The sequence below is a fragment of the Mesocricetus auratus genome, unplaced genomic scaffold, assembly GCF_017639785.1.
Source record: "Mesocricetus auratus isolate SY011 unplaced genomic scaffold, BCM_Maur_2.0 Super-Scaffold_2245, whole genome shotgun sequence".
Taxonomy (NCBI): Eukaryota; Metazoa; Chordata; class Mammalia; order Rodentia; family Cricetidae; genus Mesocricetus; species Mesocricetus auratus.
The window spans coordinates 16,509,441-16,527,279 of NW_024429180.1; the positions used below are offsets into that span (position 1 = coordinate 16,509,441).

At 35.4% G+C, this 17,839-nt stretch overlaps 1 pseudogene; it reads left to right on the forward strand.

Annotated features, from left to right (window-relative positions):
• Nucleotides 1–16,413: 16,413 nt before the first annotated feature.
• LOC101837416 lies at nt 16,414–16,728 on the forward strand (annotated as a pseudogene).
• Nucleotides 16,729–17,839: the final 1,111 nt, after the last annotated feature.

The following is a 17,839-nucleotide window of genomic DNA, read 5'->3' on the forward strand; positions in this document are numbered from 1 at the left end:
AGATTTTTCTCCAAGACCAAACTTTCTATAATGGATGAGCCAATTTAATTATTCCCAATTGAAGATTTCATCTCTTTTGTTCTAAGTCTTTTTAAATCCTAGAAGATGAGTGAGATTTCTAAAAATATATCTTGACATTGATCATTATCTTGGAACAGAATGTGGTTCTCATCAACACGAATAATTGAATAGGCTGCTGCGGTAAATTAATGAGCAAATTACTTTACCTGATTTAGAAGAATCTTTCTGGCTCTTTTGCTTTCCTGAATATTTTATAAATAAATTTCTGCCTTTCTATTTTATAGTATGCAAAAACAACTGTAAATCTACAAATTTAAGTCTAAAAACACCTGTAAATCTACAGTTACTCAATGAACACTTATTAGAATGCCTATGCTGCACATCGCTATTTAATTCTATTGGCAATATAAAGTGCAGTACAAGAGGATCTACTTTTAACCTTCAGCTTTTAAGTGATTGCTCTCTGGGCTGGAGAGATGGAGAGGAGTTAACGTGCTTGCTCCTCATTCAAAGGATCAGAATTCCAATGCCCAGAAACAACACCAACGTGAGGGAGATGGGATGAGCCCAGCTGTAATTCCAGGCTAGGAGAGCTAAGACCAGTCATCTCCAAGAGCACTGGCTTTTAGTGAAAAGACCCCGTTTTAAAGGATAGGATGCGTAAGTGGTCAAAGAAAAATCCCCAACATCAACCTCATCTCAGCTTCCATAAGCACATTGCATGCATGTGAAGGTATACTAGCACGGACGTGTGCATGTTGTCATTCAAACATAGATAACCCCCCCACACACACACACCAAGATGTTAAAGAAAGAAAAAAAACTGCCATTTCTTGGTTTATGTGATTCTTTCTTTTTGTAATTTCTATACTGCATAACTACACATGCAATCTTGTCCTTTATGTACCAGTCAGTTAGGCTAGATGGTTTCAGTAATAACTAAGGTTTACTAGATATACAATATTATAAAAACAGCTGGTCCTGGGAATGGGACTTGGTTGAATGCTTTAAATGCTGCTGAAATGGGCCATAGGATCATGGAAGACGGTGGTGCTAAGCGTGATTTTAATGGTAGGTTCCTAGGACAAGAGGTTTCAGAAGAGAAGAATGTTAGAATGTGACCTAGAAACTTGTCTTGTGATATTTTGGTAAAGAATGTGACTGCCATTTGCCCTTGTCCAAAAAGTCTGCCTGAGGCTAAATTGAAGCATTTTGGATTATTTCCATCGGCAATGGAAATCTATAAACAACCTAGTAAAGACTCTGCCATGTGGTTATTAGTGGTAACTATAATGAAGGCTCATGATGAAAGGGAACAATCTGTGTATGGTAAATTACAAAATTTAAAATTCAAAGAGAAAAGGCCAGGAAGTGATGATGCTTACACCTTTAATACCTGCACTCAGGAAGCAGAGGAAGTCTGATCTCTGTGAGTTTGAGGCCAGCCTGTTCTCCAGAGCAAGTGCCAGCATAGGCTGCAAAACTATACAGACAAACTGTCTCAAAAAAACAAAAACAAAAAGTTGAAGAGAAAAAGAACCCCTGGAAATGACGTGCAGCTAAACCCTGCTTTCAAGGAGATAGATTAAGAAATGGAATAAAGAGGGTGATGACCTCAGGAAAACATTCTACCCAGGTAAGTTTACAACTTGTGAAAAGATATTAAAGGAAAGCTTAGAGCCAGGTGTAGAGGTACACACCTTTAATCCCAGGACTCAGAAGGTAGAGGCTGGCGAATCTCTGAGTTTGAGGTCAACCTGGTATCAAGTTCCAGAACAGCAAATTTTAGGCAGTGAAGAAAACCATCGAAACCAGAAAGCTGGTAAAGATGTTATTGAACAGGTAGCAGGTTCCAGTCTCAGCAAGCAGAAAAACGTGGTGACTCCAGCCACATGGCTCTGACTTTAGAGTTGGGATTTAAGAAAGGGGTTATGTAATTTGCCTCCAAGACTAAGGAAAGCCACTGTGTCAAGTGTGTCCTGAATAGAGGCCTAGGAGGGCCATTTCATCAAACTGTGAAGCTGAATCCTGGATTGCTTTGGAGGTCCCAAGATGTTGGAGATGCCGTTGTGGTAGAACACCTGCTGAAGAGAGCTTCCAAAAGGAAGCAGACACAGCCCAAGAGAATGAAATGTGTTGCAGTCAACCAAGCTAAAAGAAGTTGGAGATCTGAAGAGCATTTTGACATCAGACATGGAGATGCAAAATTTATAGTTTCCCCAGATGGTTTTTAGTCTTTCTTTGGTCCAGTATTTCCTCACTATGCCCTCTTTCCTACATTTTGGAATGATAATACATATAATCTGTCATTATAATTTGAAATCATGTGATTTGCGTTTCGGTTTTAATTTGGCAGGGGATTGCAGGTAAAAGGGTGCATGTACTTCAGAAGAAACTGTGAACTTTTGAGATTTAAATAAGTTTGAGACTGTTTAGCTATGGTGGCTTTTGAAGATGAAGTGAATGCATTATGATGTGGCCGTAAGCCTTCAGCAGTCAGGGAGTAGAATGTGGTGCTTTGAAAGAAATTAGCCCTCAAAGGAAGTGGCACTATTAGGTGTGGCCTTGTTGGAGCACATGTGGCCTTGTTGAAGGAAGTGCGTCATTGTGGAGGTGGACTTTGAAGTGTCATAGGTTCTTAAGCCATGGCCAGTATCTCAGTCACCTTCCTGTGGGCTATGGATCAAGATGTAGAAATCTCAGCTCCCTCTCTAGCACTAAAACTTCCTGAATGCCACCATGTCCTACCATCAAGATAATTGACTAAACCTCTGAAATTATGACCCACCTAATGAAATGTTTTTCTCTATTATAGTTGCCATGGTCATGATGTCTCTTAATAGGAATAGAAACCCTAACTAAGATAATAAATAAGCAGATAAGTGTATGTTTAATTAGAGTACACTATAAGGGATTATTTAATGACATTTAAAGTTAGATGTCCATGGGACTTATTAAAAACAAGCTTTTATGTGTGATGAAATAAAAAGATAAAAGTAAGATGTACAAAAATTCAAGAATCTACAGTAGTACAAAAGATTTGTGCATCTGTTGTTTCTGTATATCTTATTGCCATACACTTCTTCAATACCAAGGTATCTGCATATTCTAAGGTATGGACAAAAGTACATCCAGAACTCAGAATTCACCAATTTAAACAGTTTGTTTTGCTTTTGACTCTAGGAGCAACAGAAACCTTAAAATGTATACATGAAGGAATTTTAAGTATTCCTGAAAATGAGGGTAAAATAATCTAAATGAGAAGGAAGAAAAATCATGTAATCCTAGGTAGTTAGTGACCATTAAAGCCACACGTTATGGATTTTCAATATGTTTGTATGTGTAATGTCTCACACACAATTCAGAACTTTTGAGCATAAAATATATAATGAAGCAATCATTACTGTAATAACTACCTTTATTTATTGGTTTCTAATGGGGAAAACTTACCTGATTGTTCTCCCTAAGATGAGTTGTCAAAGATTATCCATACCAAGCAAAAATGTCACCACTAATCATACTAACAGGTGTCAGTCTTGGTTCATATACTTGGAGGAAACAACTTAATATATGAACAAAATTAAATCATATATTAGAACCAGACCCACTGTTTTGTGAAATTTTCAAATAAATGTGCATGCATTATTGCCTTGTTGAAGATATAATCATGGAAACAGTACAAGAGAAAAGGGTGGACAGAAATTCCAGAGTCCAAAGGCTGAAGTGTGTTTGGCAGTAGGTATTCTCTAGAGCGAGCAAAGAGAATTGCTTGGTCTTCTTTGCTACCTGCATAAGTTGATTTTGCACTGTTTCTTTTGTAGACTAGTATTTAGGTGGGATCAAGGAATTAATACTCATTTCGTTTGCTTTTTCTCTAACACTCATCAGATATTTTCCTTAGATTGTGAATTTAAAGATAATTTGAGTGAGCATGTTAAGTTTTTCAAATGAATACTATTGAAAGGTAACCTAGTTAGCTAATATTTTTATACATCACCATGGTAGGGTTTCTGCAATTAAAGCATCCTTCATACCAATGAAGGAAGCAGAAGAATCAGTGTCAAAGAAAGAACATTATCCACCCATTACTTGTTTGGAAAGGCAAGAAATGTGTTTTCCAACAAGAGCTTTAGAAAGAATTAAGTTTATCCAATACTTTCATCTTTTTCCTTAAAGACTTATCGCAGACTTATGACCCCTAGAAATACAATATATTTATGTCTTGATTTAGTATATGGTCTGTCACTAGAAAAAGTAGAAGCAAATTTAGAAGTGATCCAGTTTTCCAATAAGGGAAAGCAAGTTGACACTGGAAATTAGCATTTAAGTAGCAATACATAGATACATTGTTAGCAAAAAAACAATTGTTTCATGAGAGTGGACTAAGTGTGTGATACAAATGAGATTAAACTGAACAAATGCTAGAATCAAAACAGCCTATATATTTGTAACAATTTTGAACATAATAATGAAAAATTAATTACATATGAACTAAGTATAATCATGAAGTCCAACTAAAATATATTATATAACTAGAATATATTATTTTAGAGTTATTGAAGTAAAAAATTTGAAACAGTATAAATTATGTTTGAGTGAAAGCAATCTTTTGACACTAGGAGAAAATTTTTGCTCCAATAATTTTGTTTCAAGGTGTTTTTACTTTTTCTTTTATGATAATTCATTCACCATAGAACTAAGTATAAGACTATTTTTCAGTGCATGACAAGTTTTCTACAGTTTTTCCAGGTTGAAAATAGACAGATTATCAAGGAAAAATAAGTAACAAAATGGAATTAGGCCAGAAAACAGAGGGAGCTTACAGACTCAATACACATATTCCCATTTCTTTTTACAAAGTGACTTTTAACTCATTTACCATCAGTATTCTCATTGAACTTAAAAGACTTGAGAATATGAGGCTTTGTTTTTATATATTGTTTTGCTTTGTACATAGTTAAAGGAGAAAGACGTGTGATTAGTACTATTGCTAGCAAAGGTGTAGTTATACTTTAGGGCCTGTATCTAAATGCTCAGAAACACCCAAGACAATGGTTGGGTTCATAGCATTTGGGTTTTGAGCTACAGTCAAATTTTATAAAATTGTAAGAAAGCATCTTTTTATAAAACAGTTGTGAAATTTTGAAGATTTCCAACACATTCCACCTGCAAGTAATAATTCACTTGATGTACTATAAAAATCAACTATGAAATATCATAATTTGTTCTAGCACTCTTGTTATAATCAAATTTGTAAGAGAATGTATCTGTATGACATAAAGATTTCAGAAGTCCTGCCTTATACATAATATTCTTTTTATATTGTTACATATTCAGAAAGTTTTCAGTCATAATAGAAACATTTAACTGTTAAGACGCTGTTTGTTCTATTATCCACTACTCCAGTGTCTATTGCTTTGAGATATATAGCATTTTTCATGTTGAGTGAATCACAGAAGGTCAGGACAGACCAAGACCATAATGATCACATATAAGAAAATATTCTCCCTTTTCAACTAAGAAATTTCTCAGAATGATTACATATGGATTAAAAACTTACATGGGACTTCCTCGCAAAGCTGAATGGCCCCAGCTCTTTATTCCCAAACTGATTCCTTTTCCATTGTTTATACCTGATTCTGATTTTTTTCAATTTCAAGGCATAGCTAACCATTCATGCTTACTAATGCCTAGAATTGTCATACAATTTTAAAAACATCAATATTTCTTGTGCAATTCTATCATCAGGAAGAAAATCCTCTCGCTCTCATCTCAGCTTTAGAAGATCACCAACAGCAAGTGAAGCTTCAGATGGTGTCATGGGCAATGCCATTGTCTTCTGGGATTCTAGAATAATAATAGTTACAGTACTTCTCTCAAGGCCACTGGCTGCCTTCCAGGTTAGATAAGAAAAATGATAAAAATCTGTATGGTAAACACCACAAGAACATAAAATACGATTTTCAGGGAGTTCCTAAATTTACTGGATGCATATTTTAATAAACTTAACATTAATTGCATTTTCTTTTAATTTTTCTTTACTTCGTCCTTTGGGAATCTTAGTTCCTTATGCGAATGAGTGGAAAACAGAATATTTGCTTTTGTTGTGATTTGTGTTCAGCAATTAAAACTTTCGTTTAGGAAAAAGGATCAGCTGAGGATATTTGCAATTAATTATTTCTAAAGAATGAAGCATAAAGTCATTCCTGGGAATGAAATTAAATGCAGAGGTCACCATGAATGATGCTGGCAAATGAAACAGTTCTGGTAGAGAAGTATATCAATGCCGAATGAGATGGATGGAAATTGGGAAATCTGTAAATCATAGAACTGCTTGTAATAAAAAAGGTGTGGCAGAAATTATTAGAATCTAGTATCACTTCTGAATTTTTTTAGTATATCTAGAGAAGTCTCATTGCAGAACTGGGTAAATGTATGACCAAGAAGTATATATCTGACTGTAGAGCCAGGGATACAAAAGAAACAACGCACAACCTAGAAAACATATGACCCATATCACCCATGCTCCGCGGGGCTCTGATATTAAACCAGCTTCCCTTGATATTCCCACAGCAGGTGATATCCTCAGGACCAGCTCTTAATAAAAGTCAAAACTTAAGAGAACATTCAGAGACAAGGTTAACGAAAAAGCAAAGATTGCAGTTCAGGGAGGCAGAGTTTTGCATAGTAAAAAAAAACATGAAAGGGTTAGTAACATTACAGGGCTATAATATTGAACATAGAATTAAGCCCCACTACATAAAAATGCAGCAAAATGAAGTACAAAAATAACAATATTTATATATAAAAAACTAAATATCCGACAATTTATTGAGTAGAAATAGACCCTTGGCTTTTAAAATTACTCTGTTTTCCAAGTAAAAGGCAAATTTATCTTAGTAAATTCACAAGGGTAAAACGCAGATTATTTTTTCTTTTAATGAGCAAAATTGGTAATGATTGGTAATGAGTAAAGGCTGGACCATGACAGATGAGATTCGATGAAGAGACAGAAAATAATTCAGGACGCATATTCCTAAATAAAAGTTATTTCTGCATTTGATGTCTTCATCTCAGTGGCTGAAATGATGACAATAACTTACATTGTTGTACTTGTCTTAGGTGCTTTGTCACCTTCAGAAATCCTTTTGTAAATTCTAAATTCTGTCTCTCCGCTTTGGCTTCTTTCACCTGTGGTTATCTCTGCTTTTTGCAAGTTATTGTGTTTTTTGAGCTATTTGAGGAAGTTAACATATGGACTCTGTACTATTCTGCGTTTTAATATTTCCTTTGTTTCTGCCAATAATGTATGGCTTAATATTATTTTGTTGCTTAATATTATATAGGCCTATGTATATATACATACTGTTTTTTTTCTTAAGACAAGGTTTCTCTGTGCATAGTCTTGGATGTTCCCTTGGAACTTTATCTGTAGACCAGGCTGGCTTTGAACTCACAGATATCTTCCTGCCTCTGCTTCCCAAGTGCTGGGATTAAAGGCATATACTACCACTGCCTGGTGCTTTGTAATATATTTTTAAAATCTCATGTAGTGTTCCGTTTTAAGCTTTGCCTTCTGTTGAATCAATCTATAGTGTTTCTAAGGACTGTGCATTAAATGAAGTCAATAAATTATTTCTTGAATATTGATTAAATAGTTTAAATTTTTAGTACAACATTCAAATATACATACCATTTTTACATGCACCCACATATCCTGATATACATGTTTGAGCAAAATGGTATTTTAATAAAATATGTTTTAATTTGTTTTAACATCCATACAATAAGAGGACATCTTTCCTTCTTCTTTCTTCACCTTCCTTTCCCTCTTTCATCTTACTGTCCTCCAAGTCTACCCTCAACAAGAGCATACACAAAACACAATGCTTGATTTCTAAATAACTGGCAGGAAATAATTGATTCCACGAATAAAGGGAAGGGAAAATAAATTAAATTGAAAAAATATTTGTTTTGAGAAATTAAGCAGCTACGCTAGAGAGCCTTTTATAGCATCTGCCCAAATCAAATATCATTTTCTTGAGATCACTTTTCAGAATTTAACAAGATATTGAGATAAATTCTTCAGTTAATCAGATGAAAGCTCTATAATTTATGCTTGCATAGCCCCAAGAATCCTGTCTTCCTAGTCCCTGAAACTAGCAAAAAATATGTCCATAAAGTTGTCTCTTGTAAAATTTCTCACTGAAACAACTCTGAAAATATTTGGAAAAGACAACAATTTCCTTCAGGGTAAGAGCATGATGTCTTTCCTGGACAGATTAAAACATTTCAGGGATCCTAATCGTTTTATCTGACTTTGTTTAGATGAAGGGCAAAGAGAATCAAGACAACTGATGTCCCAGTGAGAGCAACATGCCCATGGACAATTATGCAGTCAGTGCACATGAGTCCAGTCGCTACTCTTCACAGTGGCATACTTAAACCAGTGAAAACTAAACAGCTTCCTCATCCAGTACCCTTAAGCAAGGCAGTGTCCTCAGAACCAACTACTGAAGGATGGTAATGACTGAGTTAGGAAGGTAATGGCCTGCCCGGGATTTCCTAAATAACTAGACTTATCTGTGGAATTACATTTCTCTCAGCTTTCTTCTTCATTTTATTGATTACTACAACACAAACTATTTTTTCCAACCTGTTTTTCAAGAATTTGATGTATTTCGTTTGGATCTTCTAGTTTTGTCCAGAAATGAGAAAATTCCTCAAAAAGATATTGGATATGTCACTACTAATCAATAGACGCATCCAAGGTGATATTTTCAGGTTAGGGACTTGAACCTTGAGCAAGAACATCTCAGCTACCTGTTCATTCCTTTTAAGTATTACCTTCTTCCTTCTAGTTATCCACATTTTAGAAAAACTTATAACAAAATTTGTCAAAGACAGTTTATGCTGGAGAGGATGTGGAGAAAGGGGAATACTCCTCCATTGCTGGTGGGAGTGCCAACTCGTACAGCCACTTTGGAAATCGGTATGGAGATTCCTCAGGAAAATGGGAATCAGTTTACCACAAGAGATCCAGCGATTCTACTCTTGGGCATATACCCAAAAGATGCATATTCATATAATAAGTACATCTGTTCCACTATGTTCATAGCAACATTATTTGTAATAGCCAGAACCCGGAAACAACTTAGATGCCTCTCAACTGAAGAGTGGATAGAGAAAATGTGGTACATTTACACAATGGAGTACTACTCAGCAGAAAAAACAAACAATGGAATCTTGGCATTCGCAGGCTAATGATTGGCACTAGAAGAAACCATCCTGAGTGAGGTAACCTCGTCATAAAAAGACAAACATGGTATGTACTCACTCATATATGGATTTTAGACATGGAGCAGGGGAGTGTCAGCCTATAATCCCACTGCCAGAGAGTATGGGAAACAGGGACGACCCTAAGAGAGGTATGCATGGTAACTCAGAGAAGAAGAATGAGACAGGATCTCCTTAGTGGACTGGGAGGGGACAGGGAACTAGGGTAAAATGTGGAGAAGGAGAGAAGGGGAGAGGAGGAAATGTGGAGCAGGAAGGTTGAGTCGGGGGAAGAATAAAGGATAGCAGGATGAGAGATACCATAATAGAGGGAGTCATTATAGGTTTGAGGAGAGATCTGGCACTAGTGAGAGTTCCAGAGATCTACCAGGATGACACCAACCAGCAATCTAAGCAGTAGTAGAGAGGATACCTTAAATGCCCTTCCCTGATAATGAGACTGGCGACTACCTTGTATGACATCCTAGTGTCTTCATCCAATGGTTGATGGAAGCAGAGGGAGACACCTACAGCTAAACACTGATCTTTACTCCTGGAAACAAGTTGCAGAGTGGGAGGAGTGATTAGCAAAGGGGTCAAGACTGGACTGATGAAACCCACAGAAACTGCTGACCTGAACAAGGGAGAGCTCATGAATCCCAGATTGATGGCTGAGAGGCCAGCATGGGACTTATCCAGGCCCCCTAAATTTGGGTGTCAGTGCGGAGACCTCAACAATCTTTGGGGCCTTAGGTACTAGATCAGTATTTATTCCTGGCATCTGAATGGACTTAGGTTTCTCATTCCACATGGAGGGATGCTTTCTCAGCCTGGACACATGGGGGAGGGCCATGGCTCTGCCCCAGATATGAAGACTTTGGAGATCTCCGTTAAGGGCCTCACCCTCCCTGGAGAGTTAAGTGGGGATTGGATGCGCTCTTGGCCTGGACACGTGGGGGAGTTGGACGAGATGGGGTGAGATTGAACATGTGAAGCAAGCCTGCTTCTAATTAAAAAAAAGTTGTAAAAAGAAGAAAAGAGTTCCTGTCTTTTATTTTCCAATTAATTAAAATATTTTACTTATTATTTTGTATTTCCTTATCATTTATTTGCTTTATTATATTTTATATTGTATAGTAAATATTCATTATTGTTAAAATGTATATTCTGGAATTTCACCAAAAAGTTCTCATAAAATAGAAAGGATCTATCACAAAATAAAGAATCTGACTTCAAATATCAAGTCCAGATACATGTAAACACAAAATTCTTTTAATACATTGTTATTTCTTTTTGAATAAAATAAAAATCTATATAGAAATATTGAAATTTATTAAAAATACAGATAAAAAGAATGCAATATATTCTTTTAAAAACACCAACTAGTAACTTCAGAGTTAGAGTTAAGTAGAAAAAAGACATTTACTATCTAACAGATGATAAATCTATTGGGAGAAAATATAAGGAGAAAAGTAAAATTTTTTTCCAAAGTGTGAAGAGTTATTTTATGACAGAAGAATCTGGCAGATACCATCTTTATGATTTAAAGCCAATATATAGGTGAACCAAGAGTTGTCATCTCATAAAATGTAAAGCAACTTACCCAAGCAATCGGTGACTTCAATACAAACTACAAAATCACTGTATAAATACTCATATAGCAGAAAGTAATAAATTACCAATTTGTTCCCATTGTATTAAAATTCTCATAGTCAGAAAAGCCAAAACATTTGATAAATTTTCTTTGGTGAGTGGAGGAAAACTAGACATGCTTGAATGTCAAAATAAACAGGTTAATAAATAATTACCATTTCAATTCTTTTACAAAACTGAACAACCCAACACCTGATAGGAGCCAGAGTAGTGGATGTATGAGAGAGCTTCCATTATTCTTGAAATTTTTAAGCACCTTTTTTCAAGTATGTGAATATTTATATAAGCCTTTGAAAGCTATTCTTCTTTTGCCATCAATATACTTTTACTTAATTTGCCATGCTGTTGCTTAGGCATCTCTGAAATGGATCATGGCTATCTGAAAACATTCAGTTGCTCTTTGTCATTTTGCAGGTGTATATTATTTTAAAACAGTGGTTCCAAAAATTGTATGGCCTCTCTTCCATCTGTACCTATGTAACACAAATTGGTTTTCTCTTGGACATCTTTTAAGTTTTCTACATTGGCTTAATGCTATCTGCTGTATATACCTGGAATTCTGGATTTTAAGCGACCCACTACCCTTTTAATGTGCTTTTCATCTTGTTGGGACACAGCATTGTTGATGATGACACAGCATAATAGTCTCCGTTTGCCTTGTCTCATAGAGTTATGAATTGTGACCATGGTTTCTTTGAAAATACAGACACTCAATGATTGTTTCTCAGTACCAAAAGTATGTATACATACTCAGTATACATACTGAGCTAGTATGTATGCCACTATTATACATACTAGCTCCTGAGAACATAAAGAATACTATCATAGAATACTATAATATTTGAGTCTCCAGATACTAACAAATCAGCTTCACTTCTATGCTTAGGTCTCATTCTTCAAAATGTCATACATTAGCATTTTTTTCCTGATGGATTTGACATAGAAACATTTTCCTTTTGAATGTGTATATGTGACTTTTCACTTGGTGGAAAAAATGATGTATCCACCAAACTATAATTTTTGGAAAAATCTGTTTTCATTTATTTATATAAATTGAAATGCAGGCTTGGCATCTGAATTTCAACCATCAAATAATAACTTCACAAATATTGAATTTACATGTAATTTCCACTTTGGTATCTGTGTACCTTACTTTATGCTTATGACTGTCTGTAATAGAAGCCTCATTTAATACAAACCTGCAAGGAAAATCCTGCTAGTTTTCAATTCAGTCATTACTAATGAAGAGGTTTTTCAGACATTTGACTCATCCTAAGAGCCCTGTAGTGGATACAAGAATGATGGCTCCTGTTGGGGGTTAACAGGGGGTGTCTGAAGTGTGTCACTCCAGCCGAAGAGCTTTCAGTTTAACAAATTTTTCTCATGCAAAAATCAATACACAAATGCAAGTGAAATGTCAGTATGTGTTGTTGTGAGGTGATTTGGTCAACACTGGAGTCTGAGTGTGACTGAGATGGTTCATGGCACATAACTTTCTCTCTTTCTCTCTCTCTCTCTTTCTCTCTCTCTCTCTTTCTCTATAGCGAATTTAAATAACTTCCAGTTATAGTTTAGACACACACCCAGGATTCAAATAACAAAACTATATTTTTTCTCTTACACATGTGCTTAAAAATAGACTTCAGGGTATTTTACCAGTCTGTGTAGCTGTATTAGCTCCAAAACATCAATACCTTAAAAACACATTTATCTCTGTCTCACTCTGTGGCTATGTCTGTCAGCAGCACTGTCTCTTCATGCTTTCCAACTATAAGTATCATATGCCACTTCTGTCACTTTTTTTGGACAGAAAACATCATATAACCACACAGTATAAAGGTAGCTGTGATGCCAGTTAGAAAGAGTAGCTGGCAGCCTTCCATAGGGACTAAGAAATATAGGAAGGAAATCTTACTCACACTGTATTCTCTCAGCTTATTATTGGGGCATTTCTATACTTCTTGGGATTTTAGTGTTTGCTTTCTACGATGCTTTTAATTACAAAAATATTTATATCTAATGATATGTTGCTGCATCTTAGCAATTCTCATTGTCCATATTCACCGTATTCCATATTTATTGATGAGACACATTAATAATGAGACACCAGACCATTGTATATATTTATAAAAAGCACAGCATCTTCCACAATTTATAAAATTCTTCATATAAACATAATAAACAAGTATATATTCATATATACATGCACACCACAAATATATGGATAGAAGTCTTCAGAGAGTCCATTTGCTGTTGGATTCTTTCCAACTGGAGAACTTTTTATTACTGCTTCTATATCTGTTTTTCAGATGGCCTGTCTGTCAATTGGTGAGAGTGGGATACTGAAGTCACCATATGGAGATTGTTTTTGACTTTACATCTACTAGTATTTGTTTCATTACACTATATATATATATATATATATATATATATATATATGTAAAATCTTAATCTATGTCCTTTTGTTTGCTTGTTCCACTAAGGAGAATGAAGGCTTTTTGTGTTTTTTAATATCACTTCTGACTATATTGTCTTTGAAAGCTGTCTTGTCAGACTTTGGAATAGCCACAACTTTTTGTGTTTTGGTTCCTTTTTTCTTGTTAGGATAGCATATTCACATTTTATCTTTAGGCATCTAGGGATTGATTTTTTAGGATGATTTATTAATTACTGTTGATCTTTGATGTTTTATTCTATCTCTACAGAATGGCTGACTAACTGGTCATAAATTTCTTCAACTTATTTTAACGTAGAAAATTTTTATTTCTTCTTCATATTTATTGACAGGTTTTCTAGGGTATAAGAACATTGAAAGCCATGCTTTTCCTGAATTGGAATGTATCATCCCAGACCCTTTGGGCTTTAGAGAGTTACATTGGTTAATCACATGATTTAAATATGACCCTGCTTTTATTAGTGAAATGAACTTTCTTTGCTTATTTTTAGAACTCTTACTTTATCATGCATGTTTGATAGTCTAGTCATAATATGACACCAGAAATTGATTTTATTGTCCTATGTATTTGGTGTTCTATATACCTATTGTATCTGGATGGGCATCTATTTCCATAGGTTTAAACCTTTTATCTTATGACTACAACTATATTGAAATTATTCTCTATGTGTTCAATATCTTCTATGACCATAATCAAAAGGCTGACATCCTAGATATATCCCTTTTCTTTATACATATATGAATGCATATATGCATACACACAAATATACATACATAACACACATATATGTATATATGTCCATGTTGTCTTTAGGATTTTTAATTTTTTAACATTATTATAATTATTTCTTTATATTCTATGAGAATTCTTCTTAATCATTCTCAATAGGAGTGACTACTACTAAGACGTTAGCAAATTTTGATGAAGTTAAGTTATCTTAGTTTTCATGTTGTTTTTCTTTTTTACGAACATCTGGAATTAATTCCTTGGGCTGTTTTTCTCTTTTTTATTTCTAATTCAGGGTCCCATTTACTTTCAGCTGTGTTTATTTTTCTTTCACTATTCAGGAGACAACTAAATCATAGTAGCAATGAAATGCCATTTCTGCCCGTGGAACTGTCACTTAGGACCATTGAAACTATCTCTACTCTTTTAGGAATCAGCTGTTGCCCTATGTCAACTTGAACCTCTTGCCTGGGTCCTAACTTGTTTCTGACACTTGAGGTATACTGTCCACTCCTTGCCTAGATACAGATCATCCTGCTTCTACAGTTTCCACTGAAGCTGCTTAGCGATGTGACAAGGTTTTCATTGATGGGAAAAAGTAAATCTTAGATACAATAATGATGAAGTCAAGAAATAAATATCCTACTTCAGTCAATTCTTGCGATACAAAGAAGAATGTTTCAAAAACATCAAATATGATCTAAGCTATCTGAATATAATGACTGCCATTGTATGTATCTACATGAACATAATATTAAAAATACTTTGTTTTGTATACATAATTCCAGCTGCACTAGGAATTATGAGATAAAAATTTTATATTAAGATACTCTACTCTTAGTCATCTATAAACAACTAAATTCAGGGCTATAAAATAAGTTATACTTCATCCAAAATAAAGAAAACCAAAGCTATGTTGTTTATAAAGTGACAATGAATCTATGCAAAATAAATAGCTGACCTACATTTGACCTGACATTAATATTACTTACCTAGTGGGAGTCGTAATCACAGGTGATAAATTACTTCAAACTAGAGAGTGAAACCCAAATAAAATAAAACAAACTTTCTCTTATAAAAAGCCAGATGTCAATGTCCCTAAGAGAATTTCAAACAACATTCCAAATGTTTTCCCATTGCTCTCCATACAATATAAATACTGTATTAGCCATTGTAAATGTATCATGAAGGACCAAGAATATAAACTCAAATGAATAGAAAATATCATCATCCAACAAAATAATACATTAGCTCAAAATTAAACCGGTTCATTTTTAAAAGTAAAAGCTTATCATTCAAATAAAATTTTATGAAAACCATACCATACCTTGATCTATGTTTATGACAAGTTATTTAAAAGCCAATACAACATGTTATAATTGTTACTAAGGAGGCTGATTATATATGCGAAGCTTTCTGCAAATATTTTCTGAGGAACTCCTGCAACAGAATTTAGTAGTATATTACTAACTAATAACTTTACAAATAACAATATACAGTCCTGGACATATATGAAGCTATTCCAAAAATCACATTCAGGCTGTTTCTATATTGTAATCCAGATTAATAAAGTCCAGATTCAGTGTATTCAGATTGTAATCGTCTCCAGGTTCCTCCTGTCCTCACTGTTTTGGATGATAATTGTACTAAGAGTGAAATAAACTATTTCCTACTTACCTTGCTTTTCGTCATGGTGTTTCATTGCAGCAATAGGTACCATAACTAAGAAAAAGTATTTACTTTTAAAAGTTAATAAAATAACTACATATTTGGACTAGAACAAAAATACTGGCAAATTAAGAATAGCCTTCAAAATACTCTCCTACTAGCAACTTCATTATTTTTATCATTGATTTTAGAAGGCTGCTTTTTATGTTCCAAAAGAGAATATGAATTGGTCTAGGTAATTAAAGGGAAAACATTATAATGTTTGCAGTTTGCTAATAGTCTTTATATTATTTGGGTTGAGTTAAAATGATAGAGAGAGAGAGAGGAAGGGACAGAGGGAGAGAGGAAGGGACAGAGGGAGGGAGGGAGGGAGGGAGGGAGGGAGGGAAGGAGGCAGGGAGAGAGGGAGGGAGGCTGGGTAAGCAACAGTTAAGATATCTGAAATCCCCCACCAGGTGCTCTGAAAAGCCATCTTTGCATTGTTCCCAGGTCCTGCTCTGTGCTTCTCTGCCCACCTCGTCCTCTGCAAAGGACTCCTGCAGCATTCTCTCCAGAGTCCAGGAACTCGATTTCTTTCCTCCATAGCTGCAGTGCATCACCTGTGTGCCCCACCATGTCAGAGGCGGCCGTGGACACCAGCTCCAAGATCACCACCAAGGACATGATGGAGAAGAAGGAAGAGGCAGAGAATGGAAGAGAGGCACCTGCCAATGGGAACTCTATGATGAGGAAGATGGGGAGCAGGAGGTAGATGGAAAAAGGGGAAGAAGGTGGGGAGGAAAAGGAGGAGGAGGAGGGAGGCGACGGTGAGGAGGAGCATGGAGACGAAGATGAGGAAGCTGAGGCTCCTACGGGCAAGCAGGTGGCTGAAGATGGTGAGGATGACGATGTTGACACCGAGAAGCAGAAGACCGCTGAGGATGACTAGTCAGCAGAAAGGAAAAGCTAAACTTAAGGTCACCGCGACCTAGTCACCCTCCACTTCCCATCTCATAATCTAAACGTGGTCACCTTCGAGTAGAGGATCAGTTCCTGCTCATAGCGTGGTCACCTTCGAGTAGAGGATCAGTTCCTGCTCATAGCGGGCAGTGCCACCCACAGATGGCATGCGCTCTCCACCACCCCAACAAAACCACATGAATTTACTATAGGGGAGAAAAAAGAGCCAAAACTTCCAAGGCCCTGCTTTTTTTTCTTAAAAATACTTTAAAAGGAAAATTTGTTTGAATTGTTTATTTACATTTTATATTTTTGTATATGTCTTTAGGGGGTCAGATATTTTTAATGATAACAGGTGATCATACCAGCCTTCAGAGTGTTCTCTGTCATAATTCTGACCTTACTAGTGCTGTGACCACATTAATTATAATCTCAAAGGAAAAAAACTTGTGAGAAAAAAAACAAAAACAAAACAATCTCATCCTGAGCATTCCAGTAACTTTTTTGTGTATGTGCCTAGCTGGACTATAAGTAGTTGGTTTTTATGAGATCATTAAAAAGGCCAAAGATAAAAGGATTCTTTTTGTTCCTTTTTTTTGCTCTATGAAGTTATTGTTTTATTTATTTGTATATTTATTTATTTTGCCTGTTTGATGTATGTGTGAAACAATGTCCAACGATATACCAGAATTTTATTTTTCTGAATTGTAAAAAAATAAAGAAAACTGAAATGCAGATTTTATGTGAAGGATAAAGAGACATAAAGGATTATGTTTTCCTGTCGAGTTAGGGATGGATCTGTGATAACAAATCCTAATTATTGTTGAAGCCCAAAGACATGCTATATATGGACAAGAAGGTACTGCCATCAGTCTCATGCCCAGAAGTAGACTGTATGAAAACATGCACCATCTGAAGAGAAAATCCTCCAGAGGACCCAACTCTCTTTTTAGAAGTAAGGGCATTTTTTATACCTACTGCAAGTGATTTTAGGGGTTCTTACTTGACAGTGGCTACCCTGAAAATAGTGCTTTGAAGTATTTTATATAGCACATTAATCTTAATTAACACTTTCCTCAAAATTGCCCAATTCATCCATA